Here is a 23,632-nt window from a genome sequence, read left to right as displayed (position 1 = left end):
CCGCCACGGCCGCATTAACCCTTTCGTTGCTACAGAGACGTGCTCCCCGCATTCCGCGCTGTGTACGATCTTGTCATCACTGCACTGCTCGCCTGTGCAGACACATGGTGTTCCGATTGCTTTGTCACACTTATCATTCGATTTCACAAAACCTATTTGGACCAAAAATATGATTTTTACACATCTTCTTGACTGATACCTTCCCCCCATAAATGACTTAATTTTGTTTCGATGTTGAACGCAGTTATTGCGCAGCATTAGATGCAGTAAACCATTGCACGAAATTTTGAAGAGTTTGCAGAGGTAAAAGTCCATAGCGTATACTTCCCGTATGGTCGATTTTAGTTGCCACTAGAAATTTCAAAAAATTACATTCAAACGAATAAAATTCATGATTTAAGACACTTCCATACTGTTTTTAAATAAAGAAAATATTAAGCACCGCACAAGGTTTGAACGCTCAACCTTTTGCTTAGCAGCCCATCACCTTAGCCATTACACAAACGCAGCTCGTCATTCAATAAAGTTCCTGGAGGACTTTAAAGAATCATGCGAAATACCGACAAACACTGTTCGTATTACTATGAATTACTCACGTTTCGTCGAAGTACAATAGGAAATAAACAATTACCGCTGTTCTTTATTGCGAAAAAGCGGTTAGTGAGAATGAATTTCCTTGCTATTGCCTGAATTACGAGGCTTACTGCTTGTTTGGTTTAATTAATTAATAGAATATGAAGCAATTGGTATAAAGAATGCTTTTTCCAAGCTTTTTTTTCATAGAAAGTCTGATAACTGAACAAAAGCAATGTCTTGATACTTTATTTATGACTGAACGTTTCTGAAACTGAAGACACTCGCCCGTGCTCTGCACTGCAGTCGAGCTCTGGCAACGTCGTTCTCTGTTCATTGGCTGACTGTGTTTTGTGGCCGGCCGCGGTGGCCGAGCGGTTGTAGGCGCTTCAGTCCGGAACCGCGCGACTGCTACGGTCGCAGGTTTGAATCCTGCCTCGGGCATGGATGTCTGTGCTGTCCTTAGGTCAGTTAGGTTTAAGTAGTTCTAAGTTTTAGGGGACTGATGACCACAGATGTTTAGTCCCATAGTGCTCAGAGCCATTTTTGTGTTTTGTGACGTCAGATGCGCAGAACGAACCTAAACTCGGCCGCCGTCGTAAATGACGCGCACTTTAGTCTTCTGGCGTGGTAACCTTTCTATTGACAACAGTATGGCCTGCAAATGTCTTCACGACGTTCCGATGTTGGCCACTTACATCGTAGACAGTAGTGGACTGCGGCACTCCTTTGGGATATTCCCTCAATTAACCTTACATCTAGCCATTTCGTTGCATTTAGAACAACGCGTGGTAGCGGCATGTGCCTCAGAGGCCCTTGGGGCTGCTCCGTTTGTCCTCCTCGTACTGGAGGAGGACAAAGCGCTCCACAACGGCACTCCGCCCCGCCTCTCGCCGCCGGTCATTTGATGACAGCTGCCGACAGCAGACAATGCCCGGCGCACCGTGCATATGCCGCGCTGACTCTGCAGTACCTGCGCTCCCGAGTCCCGCTCCGGAGCATCTGCCGGCGCGGGTCGCGGGGTCGGCAGCGCGGCCGGGAACAGCTGGTGGAGACGCCACCTGTCGGACGGCCGAGCCGGGCGTCTGCAGCGGTAAATCGCCGCGAGCCGGCCAGCTTTTCTTCAGCGAGCAACTGAATAACGACTCGTGCACCTGCGCCGCCTTTCCCGTCAGAGGCTGCAGCCTAGGCTAGCAGACGGGTAGGCGGTTCACGCGCCGGTGGTTGCGGGTCGCGGACCTGCGAGGGGGTAACACTGGGATCACCCTCGCGGCCGCACGTGGGCTACAATTAGAGTCTCGTTAGGACATTCCGACTCGTATACCCTGATGTCCTCTCTGCTCCCTCCTTGTTTTCCCCCTCATCTGTCCAGGTCCACCCCCCCCCTCCCCATCTGCCCTAAGCTACGGTGTGTCCTCTTTGTGCCGACATTTTAGTGCAGTGTTTACAGTGAGTGTTCAGTGTTGTGTGTCTTTTCCGAAGTGTTTGCGAACGGACATCATACTGTCGCTGGGTCCGCAGCTCGTGGTCGTGCGGTAGCGTTCTCGCTTCCCGCGCCCGGGTTCCCGGGTTCGATTCCCGGCGGGGTCAGGGATTTTCTCTGCCTCGTGATGACTGGGTGTTGTGTGCTGTCCTTAGGTTAGTTAGGTGTAAGTAGTTCTAAGTTCTAGGGGACTGATGACCGTAGATGTTAAGTCCCATAGTGCTCAGAGCCATTTGAACCATACTGTCGCTGGGTGTGATTTTATGTCTCTTGCCAACAGAAAACAGATTGTCGCCATGTTTTAAATTGTCTGTCTACTATCTTACCTGTCTGCTTCCTGTGTATTTTATTCGCTTTGCCAACCCTATGCTCTATGTTTTAACTTTCCATAATTTTCCGCCGTTTTACAATTTAAGTCTCCGTTATATCGCCTGCTTTTATTGTTTCTTAACTTCTTCTTACGTTTTAAAAAGTCTGTAGGCTGCAGAGCAGTGTAATAAGCTGCTGCCAGCCCGCAATCTAAATTCAATAAAGAAAAAAAAAAACCGACTCCAACAAATTTATTGTCGCGGCCGACCCTTCTTTCTCTCACTGTCCATTCCGTCCAGCTGACACATTGTCCTTGTAATTTCACTACCACCAGCACGGCAATTCCATGTCAGCATGCACGCAACAGTGCGCGTACCCAATGGTGTCTAAAACGCCTTGTAAGAACGATACTTACCGGTGCTCGTACCTCGGGTTCTATTCGTGATAAAAAGGTAAGGTCAAGTGTCTCGGACAGCCGGCCGCTGTGACCGAGCGTTTCTAGGCGCTTCAGCCCGTAACCGCCCTGCTGCTGCGGTCGCAGGTTCGAATCCTGCCTCGGGCACGGATGTGTGTGATGTCCTTAGGTTAGCTGGGTTTAAGTAGTTCTAAGTCTAGAGGACTGATGACCTCACATGTGAAGTCCCATAGTACTTAGAGCCATTTGAACCAAGTGTCTCTGACAGTCCTTGGGCAAGGGACCATTGGTATGCCCAACAGAATGTTCGTCTTCGTCACAGTATCATACGGTACAGGGTCAAAGTGTTATTATTACACACTGCCTCCTGCTTAGGCAAATGGAGCAAAACGGTTGGTTCTTTCTGCATTTGATATGTTCCACGGTGGGCTTGATCAGCGGGCGCTGATAACCTCGCTGTTGTGCGCCCTAAAACACTAATAATCATAATCATCATCAGGGCTTGATCAGGCTTGTAGCGGCACCATTAGCTCATGGGCAGAGTCTTGTAAAACTACAAAAAATGTTTTATTTACTCTATTTTTGCCGTCACTAGCGGACCAAAACCCGTAGGAGGTTTCCAGGACCGCTACGAACAGCAAATAGCTGAACCTTTTACGATATATTCCTAAGATCCCGATCCCGAACAACCCCGAAAATTTTCTTTATATCTTCATCCGTTTCCGAGATGCAGCGATTGAAAGTTACTCTACTTGTACACGTAAAACGTGCACATAAAATCCTGTGATAGGCGAAAACGTAGTTTATAAAGTGATGTAGCGCGGAGTAATATGCTGTAAAGTGTCTTGTTATCATCTGGGATGCCCATGTTTTAGTACTGAAGCATACCGATATGTCAGCGGCGTGTATTAATCGTCTACCCTGAGAATATTCATGGAGCGGTAGCTGACGGGAGCAGCTGTTTCGGTAGAACTCGGAACACAGTGCATGGCTTCTTCCCTGTTGTTGCCCACCTTAGCTTTTAATATTGCCTCTGACGTCGGACTAACTCGGTTGGTCGCGTTTGTTTTCAGTTTAGTACCAACATACTTTCCCCAACCACGAGTCCTGGAGTATCGAGAGTCTGTCCACAAAATTTTCCATTATTTCTGGCTGTTGTTGTTGACTTCAGTCCTGAGACTGGTTTGATGCAGCTCTCCATGCTACTCTATCCTGTGCAAGCTTCTTCATCACCCAGTACCTACTGCAACCTACATCCTTCTGAATCTGCTTAGTGTATTCATCTCTTGGTCTCCCTCTACGATTTTTACCCTCCACGCTGCCCTCCAATGCTAAATTTGTGATCCCTTGATGCCTCAGAACATGTCCTACCAACCGATCCCTTCTTCTAGTCACGTTGTGCCACAAACTCCTCTTCTGCGCAGTTCTATTCAATACTTCCTCATTAGTTACGTGATCTACCCATCTAATCTTCAGCATTCTTCTGTAGCACCGTTCAAACTATTTATCGTTCATGTTCCACTTCGATACATGGCTACACTCCACACAAATACTTTCAGAAACGACATCCTGACACTTAAATCTATACTCGATGTTAACAAATTTCTCTTCTTCAGAAACGCTTTCCTTGCCATTGCCAGTCTACATTTTATATCCTCTCTACTTCGACCGTAATCCCCAAATAGCAAAACTCCTTTACTACTTTAAGTGTCTCACTTCCTAATCTAATTACCTCAGCATCGCCCGACTTAATTCGACTACATTCCGTTATCCTCGTTTTGCTTTTGTTCGTGTTCATCTTATACCCTCCTTTCAAGATACTGTCCATTCCGTTCAACTTCTCTTCCAAGTCCTTTGCTGTCTCTGACAGAATTACAATGTCATCGGCGAACCTCAAAGTTTTTATTTCTTCTCCATGGATTTTAATACCTACTCCGAATTTTTCTTAAGTTTCCTTTACTGCTTCCTCAAAGTACAGATTGAATAACATCGGGGATAGGCTACAACCCTGTCTCACTCCCTTCGCAGCCACTGCTTCCCTTTCATGTCGCTCGACCCTTATAACTGCCATCTGGTTTCTGTACAAATTGTAAACAGCCTTTCGCTCCCTGTATTTTACCCCTGCCACCTTCAGAATTTGACAGAGACTATTCCAGTTAACGTTGTCAAAAGCTTTCTCTAAGTCTACAAATGCTAGAAACGTAGGTTTGCCTTTTCTTAATCTTTCTTCCAAGATAAGTCGTAAGGTCAGTATTGCCTCACGTGTTCCAACATTTCTACGGAATCCAAACTGATCTTCCCCGAGGTCGGCTTCTAGTAGTTTTTCCATTCATCTGTAAAGAATTCGCGTTAGTATTTTGCAGCAGTGACTTATTAAACTGACAGTTCGGTAATTTTCACATCTGTCAACACCTGCTTTCTTTGGGATTGGAATTATTACATTCTTCTTGATGTCTGAGGGTATTTCGCCTGTCTCATACATCTTGCTCACTAGATGGTAGAGTTTTGATAGGCCTGGCTCTCCCAAGGCTGTCAGTAGTGCTAATGGAATGTTGTCTACTCCCGGCGCCTTGTTTCGACTTATGTCTTTCAGTTGTTGCCTAACTTAGCTTTTAATACTGTCTCTGACGTCAGGCTAACTCGATCGGTCACGTTTGTTTTTAGTTCAGTAGCAACATGCTGATAGGCAATATTCACCCAATCACGAGTCCTGGAGTACGGAGAGTCTGTCCACAAAATTTTCTACGTTTCAGGCAAATCTGAAAAATTACGGGCCTCGGAAACTGGCACAGTCATACATACCTAGATGGACGCGATGTTTCACGAAAGTCGGAAGTGCGTGTCCGACAGATTTGAAACGTTAGCGCAAAGCGCATAGAACTGGCACTGACGAGACTGTGGGAGACGCTGCGTGACTGACGGAAAGAGAGAGGAGGGGGGGGGGGGGGGGGCAAGACGTAAGAGCTGGCAAGCGCACAGAGAGTTGCTTTTACGACGGCGCGGCGCGGCGCGGCGGCAGCGCGCAAGGTATCGACGGACAGCCGTCCTTCCCGTCTTTGACCCGCGACCCGGCAGAGGCGAAGGCCGCAGGTCGGCTGCGCGTGACGTGGGCGCCCGGCGTTTGTCACCGGCGGCCGGGGTCAGCATCTCTGCTGGCAGCTCTTCAGGTGGCCGGGCGACTGCTTCGCGTCGATAATTTCAAGCGTCGAAAAATTTAGCGATCGAAATACCGGGTGAACAAGAAGTCAGTATAAATTTGAAAACTGAATAGATCACGGAATAATGTAGATAGAGAGGTGCGAATTGACACACATGCTTGCAATAACGTGGGATTTTATTAGAACCGAAAAAGGAAGGAACGTGCCCCCCTTCTTGCAGCGGTGTACCGTAGGTCTCTAGAAGAGTGTAACGTTCCAAAGGATTCGAAAAGGGCACAGGTCAACCCCGTTTTCAAGAAGAGACGTCGAACAGATGTGCAGAACTATAGACCTATGTCTCTAACGTCGATCAGTTGCAGAATTTTGGAACACGTATTACGTTCGAGTATAATGGACAATTCTGGAGACCAGAAATCTACTCTGTAGGAATCAGCATGGGTTTCGAAAAAGACGGTCGTGTGAAACCCAGCTCGCGCTATTCGTCCATGAGACTCAGAGGGCCATAGACACGCGTTCCCAGATAGATGCCGTGTTTCTTGACTTCCGCAAGGCGTTTGATACAGTTCCCCACAGTCGTTTAACGAACAAAGTAAGAGCATATGGACTATCAGACCAATTGTGTGATTGGATTCAAGAGTTCCTAGATAACAGAACGCAGCATGTCATTCCCAATTGAGAGAAGTCTTCCGAAGTAAGAGTGATTTCAGGTGTGCCGCAGGGGAGTGTCGTAGGACCGTTGCTATTCACAATATACATAAATGACCTTGTGGATGACATCGGAAGTTCACTGAGGCTTTTTGCGGACGATGCTGTGGTATATCGAGAGGTTGCAGCAATGGAAAATTGTACTGAAATGCAGGAGGATCGGCAGCGAATTGACGCATGGTGCAGGGAATGGCAATTGAATCTCAATGTAGACAAGTGTTATGTGCTGCGAATACACAGAAAGAAAGATCCCATATCATTTAGCTGCAATATAGCAGGTGAGGAACTGGAAGCAGTTAATTCCATAAATTATATTGGAGTAGGCATTAGGAGTGATTTAAAATGGAATGATCATATAAAGTTGATCGTCGGTAAAGCAGATGCCAGACTGAGATTCATTGTAAGAATCCTAAGGAAATGCAATCCGAAAACAAAGGAAGTAGGTTACAGAACGCTTGTTCGCCCACTGCTCGAATACTGCTCAGCAGTGTGGGATCCGTACCAGATAGGGTTGATAGAAGAGATAGAGAAGATCCAACGGAGAGCAGCGCGCTTCGTTACAGGATCATTTAGTAATCGCGAAAGCGTTACGGAGATGATAGATAAAATCCAGTGGAAGACTCTGCAGGAGAGACGCTCAGTAGCTCGGTACGGGCTTTTGTTGAAGTTTCGAGAACACACCTTCACCGAGGAGTCAAGCAGTATATTGCTCCCTCCTACGTATATCTCGCGACGAGACCATGAGGGTAAAATCAGAGAGATTAGAGCCCACACAGAAGCATACCGACAATCCTTCTTTCCACGAACAATACGAGACTGGAATAGAAGGGAGAACCGATAGAGGTACTCAGGGTACCCTCCGCCACACACCGTCAGGTAGCTTGCGGAGTATGGATGTAGATGTAGGAAAATACAGAAGTTCAAAAAATGTCCGACAGATGGCGCATCATCTGATCAGAATAGCTATAATTAGCATCACAAAGTAAGACAAAGCAAAGATGATGATCTTTACAGGAAATGCTCAATATGCCCACCATCATTCCTCAACAATAGCTGTAGTCGAGGAATAATGTTGTGAACAGCACTGTAGAGCATGTCCGGAGTTATGGTGAGGCATTGGCGTCGGATGTTGTCTTTTCAGCATCCCTGAAGATGTTCGTCGATCACGATACACTTGCGACTTCAGGTAACGCAAAAGCCAATAATCGCACGGACTGAGGTCTGGGGACCTGGGAGGCCAAGCGTGACTAAAGTGGCGGCTGAGCACACGATCATCACCAAACGACGCGCGCAAGAAATCTTTCGCACGTCTAGCAATATGAGGTTTTTTTTGTTCTAATAAAACCCCATGTCATTCCAAGCACGTGTGTCAATTTTTAACACTCTATCTACATTATTCCGTGGTTTATTAAGTTTTCAAATTTATACTGACTTTTTGATCACCCGGTATTTTACTCGGAACGTGATTCCAGAGACATAAGAAACTACAGTGTTTAGAATGTATCTGCTGCAGACTGTGCTCCGTTTCGAAGCTTCGTAGCCTATGAAAACTATGCGTCGGACTGGGAATCGAACAGAGTACCTTTTCTTACGTCGGCAATGGTCTTACCGACTGAGCAATGCAGACATGACTCAGGACCCACCATCACAGCGTCATTATCACCAGAGCTTATCTCCAATCTTCCATTCTTCGCGGACGCTCTCTTAGATACATTGCGCGACTAGTTGTTGTGGAAGAGAGGAAGTTGCGGTGAAACGGCTTAGCCTCAACCTAGGGGTTTATTTCCAGGACGGTTCTTTCACTCGGAAGAAAGAATATTATCAGAAATAAAAAAAGCGTATAAAAATTCACCTGACGAATCCACTCCTTCCAATCTTGCTACGTAGGCGCAGACCACATCTTTTAATTCAGCGAAATATTATCAACGGCAGTTAACGGATATATACCAAATAAATTACTAAGAGATGGTACTGATCCGTCATGGTAGACAAAACAGGTCAAACACTGTTCACGATCAACGAAAAAATCTTGCCAAATTAAAAAAAAAAAGGTTCAAATGGCTCTGAGCACTATGGGACTTAACATCTGAGGTCATTAGTCCCCTAGAACTTAGAACTACTTAAACCTAACTAACCTAAGGACATCACACACATCCATGCCCGAGACAGGATTCGAACCTGCGACCGTAGCGGTTTCGGACGGAAGCGCGTAGAACCGCTCGGCCACCGCGGCCGGCTGCCAAATCTGAAAGAACAGAGAATGCCGAAGACTGGCGAAGTTTTACGGAAGCTCGAAATTTAGGGCCAACTTCAGTGCGAGACGATTTTAAAAGTTGCGAGGTGGCGCAGTGGTTAGCGCACTGGACTCGCATTTGGGAGGGCGACGGTTCGAACCCGCGTCCGGCTATCTCGATTTCCCTAAACCGCTTCAGGCAAATGCCGGGATGGTTCCTTTGAAAGGGCACGGCCGACATTCTTCCCCATCCTTCCCTAAAGCGATGGGAACGATGACCTCGCTGTTTGGTCCTACCAACCAACCAACAATGAAGGTGTGTTTCGCAATCTGGCAGAAAACCCAAAGAGATTCTGGTCATATGTAAAGTAAAGCCGGCTGCTATGACCGAGCGGTTCTAGGCGCTTCAGTCCGGATCCGCGCTGCTGCTACGGTCGCAGTTTCGAATCCTGTCTCGGGCATGGATATGTGTGACGTCCTTAGGTTAGTTAGGATTAAGTAGTTCTAACAAGGGAACCTCCCCATCGCACCCCCCTCAGATTTAATTATAAGTTGGTAGAGTGGATAGGTCTTGAAAAACTGAACATAGATCAATCGAGAAAACAGGAAGAAGTTGTGTGGAACTATGAAAAAAATTAGCAAAATATACGAACTGAGTAGTCCACGTGCAATATATGGAACTTCATGGGTACTGTGCAGTCAGGAGCGCCGTGGTCCTGTGGTTAGCGTGAGAAGCTGTGGAGTCAGAGGTCCTTGGTTCAAGTCTTCCCTCGACTGAAAATTTTAATTTTTTGTATTCAGACAATTATTATCTGTCCGTCTGTCCGTCCGATGCGATCACTTTTTTGGGAGTGATAATCACATCCACAAGAAAAACTAAATCGGGCAACGTAGAAGAATCTTTTTACCCATTCGCCAAGTGTACAAGTTAGGTGGGTCGACAACATATTACTGTCATGTGACGCACATGCCGTCAACAGTATCGTATAGAATATATCAGACGTGTTTTCCTGTGGAGGAATCAGTTGACCTATGACTTTGCGATGAAATGTATTCGGTTACCATTGGAGAGGCACGTCCTTTCGTCTACTAATCGCACGGTTTTGCGGTGCGGTCGCGAAACACAGACACTAAACTTATTACAGTGAACAGAGACGTCAATGAACGAACGGACAGATCATAACTTTGCGAAAATAAAGAAAGTAAATTTTTCGCTCGGGGGAGGACTTGATCCAAGGACCTCTAGCTCCGCAGCTGCTCACGCTAACCACAGGACCACGGCGCTCCTGATTGCACATCACCCTTGAAGTTGCATATGTTGCACGTGAACTACTCATTTCGTATATTTTGCTTATTTTTTTCATAGTTCCACACAACTTCCTTTTTTCTCGATTGATCTGTGTTCAGTTTTTCAAGGCCTATTCACTCTACCAACTTATAATTAAATCTGAGGGGGTGCGATGGGGAGGTTCCCTTGTAAGTGTAGGAAACTGATGACCTCAGATGTTAAGTCCCATAGTGCTCACAGCCATTTGAACCATTTTTGTAAAGTAAAGCACACCAGCGGTAAGACGCTATCAACACTTTCACTGCGCGATAACACTGGAATGCTTTTTGATTAATAAAACAGAATTTAACACCTCCAGTTTGTGCGGCTGGATTACAACATATGGTGTAGTCAACATCGTTTCGTCTTACGTTACGCCTCACGATTTCAGAGCTAGTACGCCACAGGCCTTAGGCAAGCCTCTCTGTACCTGCATCGCCAATGAATGAAGACGACAAGAATGGAGCTGATAGGGAATTCGTGATACGAGATGGGAACTCCGGCTACAGTCGGACGGCAAGTCTGAATGCCACACGACAATAGTTAGTACTCCGTAGAAGATCGAAGTTAATGACTTTATCTTGCGATCATTCAAGATTTATCTTTTCTATTCAGTAAGAGTTGGCAACCAGCTCTTGCTCCTGAAAAGCTATCCCTGTTGCAGCTTGGCTTGAGACGGAACCGAAGCCGTTCCGCTATCTCTCTCTATAGAATAGACTTCAGTAGTAATGTTTGATTACTCTTAGAACTCGAAGAATATCTAGGGAAGGCTTATCGAATAGGAGTTCCACTTGTCCTTGCTTAGCACAATGCACTCGTATTTGGGAGGACGACGGTTCAAACCCGAGTCCGGCCATCCAGATTTAGGTTTTTCTTGATTTCCCTAAATCATGGTGTGAGGTCATCCACATAAGTGCTAAAAGGAACTCGTTAAACTTTGGTTAGACGATAAACCAGTCTAATCTTCCGTAAATTCAACGAAATACCTAGGTATTACAATTACGAATAACTAAAATTGGAAGGAACACATAGAAAACGTTATGGGGAAGGCTAACCAACGACTGCGTTTTATTGGCAGGAGACTTAGAAAATGTGACAGACCTACTAAGGAGACTGTCTACTCTACGCTTGTCCGTCCTCTGTTAGAATACTGCTGCGCGGTAGGGGATCCTTATCAGATAGGACTAACGGAGTACATCGAAAAAGTTCCAAGAAAAGCTGCACGTCTTGTACTATCGCGAAATATGGGAGTGTGTCACTGAAATGATACAGGATTTGGGCTGGACATCATTAGAAGAATGGAGTTTTCCGTTGCGACTGAATCTTCTCACGAAATTCCAATCACCAACGTTCTTCTCCGAATGCGAAAATATTTTGTTGACACCGACCTACATATGGAGGAACGATCACCACGATAAAATAAGGGAAATCAGAGCTCGTACGGAAAGATATAGGTGTTCATTCTTTCCGCGTGCTATACGACATTCGGATAATGGAGACTTGTGACGGTGGTTCGATGAAACCTCTGCCAGGCACTTAAATGTGATTTGCAGAGTATCCATGTACATGTAGATATAGACTCCACGTAAATGTCGAGATGGCTCCTTTCAAAGGGCAAGGTAGATTTCTTTCTCCGTTGTTGTTGTTGTTGCTGTTGTGGTCTTCAGTCCTGAGACTGGTTTGATGCAGCTCTCCATGCTACTCTATCCTGTGCAACCTTCTTCATCTCCCAGTAGCTACTGCAACCTACATCCTTCTTAATCTGCTTGGTGTATTCATCTCTTGGTCTCCCTCTACGAGTTTTACCCTCCACGCTGCCCTCGAATACTAAATTGGTGATCCCTTGATGCCTCAGAATATGTCCTACCAACCGATCCCTTCTTCTAGTCAAGTTGTGCCACAAACTTCTCTTCTCCGCAATCCTATTCAATACTTCCTCATTAGTTACGTGATCTACCCACCTTATCTTCAGCATTCGTCTGTAGCACCACAATTCGAAAGCTTCTATTCTCTTCTTGTCTAAACTATTTATCGTCTATGTTTCACTTCCATACATGACTACAATCCATACAAATACTTTCAGAAACGACTTCCTGACACATCTATACTCGATGTTAACAAATTTCTCTTCTTCAGAAATAATTTCCTTGCCATTGCCAGTCTACATTTTATATCCTCTCCAGTTCGACCATCATCAGTTATTTTCCTTCCCAAATAGCGAAACTCGTTTACTACTTTAAGTGTCTCATTTCCTGATCTAATTCCCTCAGCATCACCCGACTTAATTCGATTACATTCCATTATCCTCGTTTTGCTTTTGTTGATGTTCATCTTATACACTCCTTTCAAGACACCGTCCATTCCGTTCAACTGCTCTTCCAAGTCCTTTGCTGTCTCTGACAGAATTACAACGTCATCGGCGAACCTCAAATTTTTTATTTCTTCTTCACGGATTTTAATACCTACTCCGAATTTTTCTTTTGTTTCCTTCACTGCTTGCTCAATATACAGATTGAATAACAGCGGGGAGAGGCTACAACCCTGTCTCACTCCCTTCCCAACCACTGCTTCCCTTTCATGCCCCTCGGCTCTTATAACTGCCATTTGGTTTCTATACAAATTCTAAATAGCCTTTTCTTTCCCCATACTTGACAAAATCTGATTTAGTGCACCACCTCTAATGACCTGATGTCCACGGGACGTTAAACCCAATCTTCCTTCCTTCCTCCCCCTTGTCCTTACGAACTGGGGTTAATGTTTGCAAGGCGGAGTGCGTGGTGTTACTTTTTCCTAATCCGATTTGAATGAGGTCGCCACTGGCGTGTCATGCTGACATGCGACACGGGCCCGAAAACCAGACAGCGGGGAGTTGATGACGAGCAGTTAAGAATGCCGGCAGGCAGCAGGTAGCCAGCGTCACGCGCCGCCCTCGGCCTGTCCATATTCATGACGGACCTCCTGCGCGCTGCTGCTGCGGGGGGCCCGTCTAACGAGCTGTTAAATGGCGCCTGCTGTCAGACTTCTCCGGTCCGTCCTGGCCGCGGAAAAATACCTCCGCAGTCTTGTTCAGTCTCGCCAGTTTCTCCTTTTTCCAGGGGCCGCAGTGCTACAGACAGCTAAACGACGAAATAAGAGGTTACCTTCAGTCAAAACGCATTTACTTCCCTGTGGTACCGGCGGCACATCATAAGGGTTGAATGATCATTCAGTGGTTCCCAGAGTTCCTCAGCAGGAACCGGTTACTCGCAAAATCCCAACATCACACTCTCCTCTGTTAGTGCTTGCTGCAAACTTACATTCTTGCGTACAGTGCTTCGACGAATGACCGTTTTCACTCAGACATATGTTCCAAGAAATAGTCTTACACAGCGTGATTCTGTGGTGAAATAAATGGCTCTGAGCACTATGGGACTTAACATCTGTGGTCATCAGTCCCCTAGAACTTAGAACTACTTAAACCTAACTAACCTCAGGACATCACACACATCCATGCCCGAGGCAGGATTCGAACCTGCGACCGTATCGGTCACGCTGTTCCAGACTGAAGCGCCTAGAACCGCACGGCCACACCGGCCGGCTTCTGTGGTGATTTTACGAACTTTCAGGGATGGTGGAGAAGGTATATGTATAAAATGATGTAAAGGACTCTAGTCCGGAAACGAACGAGGCGAAAGGTATAAGCGACAATATACTCAAGTTGCGTCTTAGTCTCGCGCAGCGCTCAAACTAAGGTTTCCAACTTCCGAACCCTGAGATTGACGTACAGAATCCCCCTGAATACTCACAATACTCTCAGATAATTTTCGCTGTTGATGGACTAGCAAAGGAGCAGAGAGATCGAAAAATTCGAAGTCTACGGTATTATTATTATTATTTCTTTCCTTTCTCAGACGTTATGCACTCCAGGCAAATGCCGGGATGGTTCCTCTGAAAGGGCACGGCTGACTTCCTTCCCCATCCTTCCCTAATCCGATGAGACCGATGACCACGCAGTCTGGTCTCCTTCCCCAAACAAACAAACCAACCAATCAGACGTTATGTCTGGTTAAAAATGGAAAGTGACGCGCACCTTGATCAAGCGTGACTTCCTTTTAACTGTACGGTATATGTAACATTGCATTTGGGAACTTTCGGGTAATTGAACATGTATCAATAATTACAGATTTCTATAGTTGTATATATACGTTTGGATGTAGCTGTATTGCTTTGATGTACTGGTGGATACTGTGTGGTATGACTCCTGTAGTTGATAGTATAATTGGTATGATGTCAACTTTATCCTGATGCCACATCTCTCTGACTTCCTCAGCCAGTTGGATGTATTTTTCAATTTTTTATCCTGGTTTTTTCTGTATATTTGTTGTATTGGGTATGGATATTTCGATTAGTTGTGTTGATTATTATTATTATTATTATTATTATTATTATTATTCACGTTTGGGCCAACAGGACGACGCGAGGTACAATCAATCAATGTCGCTTTTGATGGTTGCCCTCTCAATGTGTCCAAGTTTGTTTCATCCTTTCAGGATGAAATCTATATCTTCCATCAGACCACGGAGTTTCAGTTCGATTTATATTTCCCTCTGACCAACTTTCCAATCAAATATCTATTGTCTGAATGTCTGCAACGTCTGCCTGAGTTATACCGGCATCGATCCATTTAACTGGCTCAGTTTTGGCCTAACTTGTGGGTTCTTTTTTTATTTTCATTTTTTTTATTTTTAAAGTACTAAGCCCCCACAGCTTGTCTGATGTCAGACCTTATTTTCTTTTGAAGTTTTTATTGTGTGTTTTTGAATTTCTGTGTCCTCTCTGTACATTCTATATCTTAGTAATGATTGACCTTGGTAAAACTACAGTATCAGATAATCGAATTTGATAGTGGGCCCACAGATGTTCTGCTAATACAGAGTTAACCGTGTTGCGTTTCAGGATGCAATTTGACAGAACTCGAATACAGAGCAGATCCCGAATTTGTGAACGAGCTTCTCTGAGTTTCTGTACCCAATGTCGATGTTTTCGATGAAAATGTGGAAAGGGGCCGTGTCACTCTTCTGTTTTGATCGTTCTGGGTGACATTTAACACAGTTTAATTGTCACCAACAACAGACATAGATACCTCTTACAAATCGTATCAAAATATTTATCATCATTTTTTCTCCTAAGTGCAATAAAGTTTAAAAATTTTGTACCAGACGCGTTTCGATTTTACTGGCAAAGCATCATCACTGAATATTCTGAAAATATTTAACACACATACGCTTCTACATTTTGATTCATATAGAGTTACGAACGTGATTTACACGTTACTTTTGGAGTTTATTACAGTTTTTTCAGTTGCTAACAGAGGTCGTAGTTGCAAAAAGCTTGATTTCTCTTTGATTAACCTCTTTTTTCGGCTTTCAGAAAGCCGATTTACCTTAGCATTCGGTTTTCCTGCATTTTACTTACTTTTAAAGTGAAGAAAAACCAACGGCCAAAGTCTGTATGTATTTACTTTTAATAACTGCTCGAAAAATTTGGAAGCTGCGTTCCCATAGCCACCGAGGTCATCGTAGCGAATCTGTCGGAGGGTTTTGTGACACATGACTACTGCCTAACCGTGACGCTATTACTCAAGTGGTTCACATCGTAAGGATGCAAGGTCGATGGAAAACTCTTCAAATTAAAATAATTCTAAAGGTATACTATTTATCCTGCTGTTGTAAATACACAGTGTTAAGAAAGTTTAAAATAATTCGCAATCTCTCTATAGTGTACATTTCTGTAATATTTTACCTGAAATGTTACACTGTTTGCCACTTGCCAAAAATGTTTTCTTGCCTAATAACCCGCCTAAAATATTATATATAGTTTCTGCGCCGAAATGTCTACATGTGGCAGTCCGACACACGGGGCTAACATTACCTACAGTGGCGTTTTCTCAGAGACGTAACTCGTTGAAAAATAAAAACTGTGTGATGGACCACGATTCTAGCCGGAATCTAGCCATTTGCGAATAACACTCTCTGTTGGGTTTGGAACAGGAAAGAGCTAATGGCATATTTAGTCTTTGAATCTGACATGGGGATGTGCACGGATAGGTCAGAAGAGAGGGCCATTTTACGCCAGAAAAGAAAAGATGCGGGTTGTTAGTTTCCGTACAAGATAAATTTTTGACGTGCCAGTAAGGTCCAGATCTATTCTGACCGACAGTTAATCTACAGATTTAGTTACGCAGAGAGGAAGGTAAGAGTCCACTAAAAGCGTTACGCGGTTTGACAAAGATATTTTAACAGCCTAACTACTACAGTAGGATGTTTCATGTTACCTTCCTGAGTTCGTATGTCAACAAGGAAATCATCTGAATCAGTATCTACAATTTAACGTAAAGCCTGAACAGCCGGCCGGGGTGGCCGAGCGGGTCCAGGCGCTACAGTCTGGAACCGCGCGACCGCTACGGTCGCAGGTTCGAATCCTGCCTCGGACATGGGTGTGCGTGATGTCCTTAGGTTGGTTAGGTTTAAGTAGTTCTAAGTTCTAGGGGACTGATGACCTCAGAAGTTAAGTCCCATAGTGCTCAGAGCCATTTGAACCAAAGCCTGAACGCAGATCGATATTTTTCCTCTTATTCACTGCTTAGTCAAAGACGAAAGTAATGCCAAGTATCGGGGGGAAAAAAACCAACGTCAGATGATGACTGGAGTTAGTTAGAATAGTTGAGACATAGAGTGAATTTTAAAATACTATACGTACCATGAAACTGATGTGAGAAAATTTTGGAATATATTAACTGAATATTAGTAGCTCACAAAGCAGTTCTGTCGCAGAATGCAACAATAACAGACACAATACATCGGAACGGGGCACTGCCCTGTGGTCTTGTAGAAATAAAAACAGTTGTTTCTTTCGCCCTGAAGCACAAAGTAACCATTCGCGAATATTCAGTCGAAGAAAGCTACTACGATTACAGACACACACGCTTACCCCTAACCTGTGTGTGGTAGTTTATGCCACAGGGTGTGTCGTGTAGGTTTGGACTCCTTTCTGACGCCTCCTTACCAAGCTGCCGAGGACACTGCAGACTCAAGTTTTGTAAGGGGGACACGGACTTCGCGTATTTGTCAAGCGACCTTCACACCGATTTCTTTTAGCGACGTACGCGACGCGGCCAGCTTCGGCAAGTCCTACGAAAGGAACGATTTTGCAGGGCCTCTCTTCTGCGTGAAAGTGGGTAACTTGGGTGGTTCATTCAAGTGTATGACTTAACAGCGATACACTTCAATGAGCCTAGTAAAAAGGGCGTTCAAAAAGTTTTGCACAGTAGTCTAATTTTTTTAATTTTTTGCAGGAGGAGAATGAAATGTGAACATACTTGAAACATCTAGCTGTAAGTTGGTATATAAAAGTACTTTCTTTTGTTTACAGGTGAGCGATAATGGACCGTGAAGTAGATGTCAGGTTATAACAACGGTAGGTGATGGAGTTCCTCTTAAAGACCGGCGATGACTCTGCCACATCGGTTCACAAGAAGTTGCTCCCTGTCTATGGGGAGGACACAGTGGATCGCAGCAGTATCCAGCGGTGGTTGCAGAGGTTTAAAGAAGGTGATTTCTCTCTACTGGACAATCCACGATGCGGTAGACCATCGATGGCAATGAGTGATGTGAATAAGGAGACCATTGATCAACTCATCCAAAATCACAGATGTGTGACGACACGACAGCTTGCTGAAATGACTTTTTTGTCATTGGGTAGTGTGATATTACTGGTACAGTTACTAGGGTAGAGAAAAATCTGTGCACATTGGGTGCTTAGATTACTGACAAGAGAAATGGAGACAATGGGGAAGAATGTTTGCGAGGGTCTCATGAAGACCTTCACTGAAGAGTGGAGACAGTGTTTTGACGGCGTCATTATCCAGGATGAAACATTGTTATTTCTGTCTGAACCTGAGAGCAAAACCCAATCCATGGAGTGGCGTCATCCGGGTTCCCCTCTGAAGAAGAAAGCAAGACTTTCAGGAACAGCAGGCCGAAAGGTGATGACCTCCTTCTTCTGGGATCAGTGTGGTGTCATTTTCATTGACTTTTTGGAACGTTTCTCCACAATCAACGGGGAGCGTTACTGTTTGTCATTGGACAAGCTGCGACGTGCCATCATGACCCACAGACCATAGCTTTAGGGTCAGCTCATTAGACTACACCATGGCAATGCCAAATCCAATACAGCTCTTATGACGTAGGAAGAAATCATGAAAATGTATTGGAAAATTGTTCCTCATCCTCAGTACAGTTCAGACTTGGCTCCGTCTGATTTTTACCTCTTTGGTCGTCTGAAGGCCCACCTGCGCGGTAAGACATTTCATAGCGAGAAAGACCGTATTTCCTGTGTCAAGCGATGGTGTGAAAGTCAATCCCCAGAATTTTACCCAAGTGCATTTACATCACGGAAAGAACGTTGGGCCACGTGCGTCACAGCTGATGGAGGCTACATTGAGTAGGCTCAATGTATAGCTAAATGTTCCAAGTGTGTTCACAAAACATTTCATTCTCCTCCTGAAAAAAAAAAATACAAAAACTAGAGACGACTGTGCAAAACTTTATGAACACCCTTTGTACCTAGCACCAAAGAATATCTCTCGATTTCATTCACCTCGCCGCTGGGTTAACCAGCCTGAGGAAAGCTCAAATTGCTTCTGATGTGCGATCACCGACTGGTGCACATTGGCATTTTTCGAGGAAATCTGGTTTTAAATGTTCGGAGACAAATGCAGCGTTACATTCGTGTTACTTTCCTCCAAAATGATCCTTTTTAAAAAACGTTTTATACCTTCTACGCCACAATTCCCCCGTTTCTTCCCCAACTTTCGATGATCCAGCTATCAGACCATTACCACACATCCAAACTTCTGTACGGTTGGAGTGGCTGACTTCGTGCGAGGTGTTTTGACGCCTTTGTAGTTAATTTCGTGCCGTATTTCATCTATTCTTGTCAGCGCGAGCACCGATAGTATTCTCATTTCAGCTCGTCCCAACATGGAAAATAAAGAAACTGTGGCTTACTAATTTCGTTATTTGCCATTTACTTGGTGCTAGAGTAGCACAATATAAATTTTAAAGAAATCCAGATAAGTGCGACTAAAGCTTAATTATATGTATAGACAGTTGATCCATCCCGGGAATCGAAAATATCGATATTTTTGCGCTATCGACATCGATTGTGGCGATACAACAATATATATGACATCAACGGCCGAATCTTTTCATTGCATTGACGTAGGCGTTTAAGTTTTTACACCGCCAAGGGAATGTGGGCCAACGGCCGTGCCGCAGTGGTAGCACCGGTTCCCATCAGATCACCAAAGTTAAGCACTGTCGGGCTAGGCTAGCGCTCGGATGGGTGACCAACCGGTCTGCCGAGCGCTGTTGGCAAGCGGGCTGCACTCGGCCCTTGTGAGGCAAACAGAAGTTACTTGACCGAGAAGTAGCGGTTCCGGTCTCGGAAACTGACATACAGTCGGGAGGGCGGTGTGTCGACCACATGCCACTCCATATCCTCATCCAGTGACGCCTATGGGCTGAGGATGACACGGCGGCCGGTCGTTACCGTTGGGCCTTCATGACCTGTTCGGGAGGGGGCTTAGCTTAGCTTAAGGAAATGTGGACCTTAGTTGTTGTTGTTGTGGTCTTCAGTCCTGAGACTGATGCTCTCGATGCTACTCTATCCTGTGCAAGCTTCTTCATCTCCCAGTACCTACTGGAGCCTACATCCTTCTGAATCTGCTTAGTGTATTCATCTCTTGGTCTCCCTCTACGATTTTTACCCTCCACGCTGCCCTCCAATACTAAATTGGTGATCCCTCGATGCCTCAGAACATGTCCTACGAACCGATCCCTTCTTCTAGTCAAATTGTGCCACAAGCTCCTCTTTTCCCCAATTCTATTCAATATCTCCTCATTAGTTTTGTGATCTACCCATCTAATCTTCAGCATTCTTCTGTAGCACCACATTTCAAAAGCTTCTATTCTCTTCTTGTCCACACTAGTTATCGTCCATGTTTCAATTCCATACATGGCTACACTCCATACAAATACTGTCAGAAACCACTTCTTGACACTTAAATCTATACTCGATGTTAACAAATTTCTCTTCTTCAGAAACGTTTTTCTTGCCATTGCCAGTCTACATTTTATATCCTCTCTACTTCGACCGTTGTTGTTGTGGTCTTCAGTCCAGAGACTGGTTTGATGCAGCTCTCCATGCTACTCTATCCTGTGCAAGCTTCTTCATCTCCCAGTACCTACTGCAACCTACATCCTTCTGAATCTGCTTAGTGTATTGATCTCTTGGTCTCCCTCTACGATTTTTACCCTCCACGCTGCCCTCCAATGCTAAATTTGTGATCCCTTGATGCCTCAAAACATGTCCTACCAACCGATCCATCATCAGTTATTTTGCTTCCCAAATAGCAAAACTACTTTACTGCTTTAAGTGTCTCATTTCCTAATCTAATTCCTGCAGCATCACCCAACTTAATTCGACTACATTCCATTATCCTCGTTTTGCTTTTGTTGATATTCATCTTATATGCTCCTTTCATGACACTGGACCTTAGTACGTGACAAATTTCAACTTGATACTCCAACCCGTGTCTGGGAGAAAGGACAGAGAGACAGATGGACAACAATGTGATCCTGTAAGGGTTCCGTTTTCACCGACTGCGGTACGGAACCCTAAAAATAAAAACTGCACAGTAGTTGGTCAGCAGGAAATTATTATACATAGGGAACAGTCACAAGGGAGAAGATAAGAGCATGTCAGTTACGAAAGGACGACGTTCAATAAAGCACTGTTGTGTTTAGCAGTTACAGTGGAATCGACGTTTCGACGTCAAACGAGTATTTTTGCTGGTCAAGAGCGAGCATCCGCTTTCGTCCCACGTAAGCCTTGGCCTTTTCAATTTTCCGCGATCGACATCTTACTGCTATTCGTCACGGTCGGCACTGCCTAACTGTACCCCTAGCCTTGTTTCTCGTTTGTATTTGACTGATGCATACGACAGGACATTCCGAAAAAGTATTCCACAGTTCAAAGAAAACTCGTAAAGCCGGTATCACACGGTATGTTTTCCCGCGGTTTATCTGATAGACACAGGGAGCAAAGTGAAGGCGGGGTTATGGCACTGCAGTGCGCTGACGAGGCAGGTACGGAGGGCCTTCGTGGGCCGTGGCGGTGACGGGACTTGGCTTACGGCGGTGCGCCCGCCCACAAGGCGACACGTGACCGCTGACTCGCGACCTCTGACCCCGGGGTCGATTCGTGACGGGCGCCGGCCGCGGAGGCAGCACGCGAGCCGCGCCACTGCCGTTCGCCCTACGCGTTCTGCACTCTATAGTCTATACTCTGATGCAGAGACACATCTCACGCAGTCGTAGGCGCTGTGCTCGCCCGTGTACTGACATAATTCTGGTTCAAAATGGTTCAAATGGCCCTAAACACTATGGGACTTAACATATGAGGTCATTAGTCCCCTAGAGTTAGAACTACTTAAAACTAACCAACCTAAGGACACCACACACATCCATGCCCGAGGCAGGATTCGAACCTGCGACCATAGCAGCAGCGCGGTTCCGGACTGAAGCGCCTAGAACCGCTCGGCCACCAGCGGCCGGCTAGATAATTCTGTGTCCTGTGCTCGTTACTAGCTGACCTACGACGGTCTCTTCGTTTCGTGAACTCTACGTTTGCTAAATTTCAGCCAGCATCACGACCCTGGTCGTTAGTTGCACATGGTCTGAAATATAATGTCCCCTCTAACATCTCCACCTGGTGACGAGCCTATAGTTAATCGCAATGTTCCTTTCGTCCGTGTCTCGGCGTCTCCGCAGCCTCACGTGAAGTCACTCTCTCGCCCTCGACAAGAAACCCCACGCCGTTGGCGATGGGCGGCGCGCGAGACAAATTACGCGAAGCAGAGCTTTTTAGTCGGAAAATTCTATTGGGGGACCAGGATTAAATCTCTGTACCACCACACTATCCTGTCAGTCTAAATAAGGGTTTCTAGCGTCCTTCCATACGTGAGACAGGACTAAACTTGTCACTACAGCAGTCCCAATTATTAAGAGCCCTGCACCTATCTAACTACACAGAAGCGCCAAAGAAACTGGTATAGGCATGCGTATTAAATTTATCGAGATGTGTAGTCGGACACAATACGGTACTGCGGTCGGCAGCGTCTATATAAAAAGTGTCTGGTGGTGTTATTAGATCGGTTACTGCTGCTCCAATGGCAATTTATCAAGATTTAAGTGAGTCTGAACGTGGTTTTATAGTCGGCGCACGAGCGATGGGGGACAGCATCTCCGAGGTAGCGATGAAGTGGGGATTTTCCCGTACGATCTGATCATGAGTGTACCGTGAATATCAGGAATCCGGTAAAACATCAAATCCCCGACATCGCTGCGGCCGGAAATAGATCCTGCAAGAACGGGACCAACGTCGACTGAAGAGAATCGTTCAACATCACAGAAGTGCAACAATGCTGGGCCATCCACAAGTGTCAGCGTGCGAACAGTTCAACGAAACATCATCGATATCGGCTTTCGGAGCCAAAGGTCCACCCGTGTACCCTTGATGACTGCACGACACAAAGCTTTATGGCTCGCCTGGGCCCGTCAACACCGACATTGGACTGTTGATGACTGGAAACATATTGCCTGGTCGGGCGAGGCTCGTTTCAAATTTTATCGGGCGGATGGACGTGTACGGGTATGGAGACGACCTGCATGTCAGCAGGGGACTGTTCAAGCTAGTGGCGGCTCTGTAATGGTGTGGGACGTGTGCAGTTAGGGTGATATTGGACCCCTGATACGTCTAGATACGTCTCTGACATGTAACACGTACGTAAGAATCCTGTCTCATGAGCTGTGCATTCCGACGGACTTGCGCAATTCCAGCAGGACAATGCGACACTCCATACATCCAGAAATGCTACAGAGTGGCTACAGGAACACTCTTCTGTGTTTAATCACTTCCGCTGGCCACCAAATTCCCCAGACATGAACATTATTGAGCATATAAGGGATGCTGTTGAGAAGAGATCTCCAGCCCCCTCGTATTCTTACGGATTTATGGGCATCCCTGCAGTATTCATGGGGTCAGTTCCCACCAGCACTACTTGAGACATTAGTCGAGTCCATGCCACGTCCTGCTGTCGTACTTATGCGTGATCGTGGGGCCCCTATATGATATTAGTCAGGTGTACTAATTTCTTTTATTCTTCAGTGTATCTGCAGGTAAGATTACGGCATTCGACCACTGGACTGAGAAATATTCACCGCTACCAGTTCAACACGCGGCCTTTAATTGGTTATCAGCACTCCCGCCAATAATCACCGAAACAAGTAAACAGGAATATTGTTTAAAGTCAATAGCGAAAGAGTAG

At 45.4% G+C, this 23,632-nt stretch overlaps 1 pseudogene; it reads left to right on the top strand.

Annotated features, from left to right (window-relative positions):
* Window positions 1-19,501: 19,501 nt before the first annotated feature.
* Window positions 19,502-19,619, top strand: LOC126254053 (5S ribosomal RNA; annotated as a pseudogene).
* Window positions 19,620-23,632: the final 4,013 nt, after the last annotated feature.

Source organism: Schistocerca nitens, chromosome 4 (assembly GCF_023898315.1).
Source record: "Schistocerca nitens isolate TAMUIC-IGC-003100 chromosome 4, iqSchNite1.1, whole genome shotgun sequence".
NCBI lineage: Eukaryota > Metazoa > Arthropoda > Insecta > Orthoptera > Acrididae > Schistocerca > Schistocerca nitens.
The sequence above is the reverse complement of the archived record's forward strand: the minus strand, read 5'-3'. Positions and strand labels throughout refer to the sequence as shown.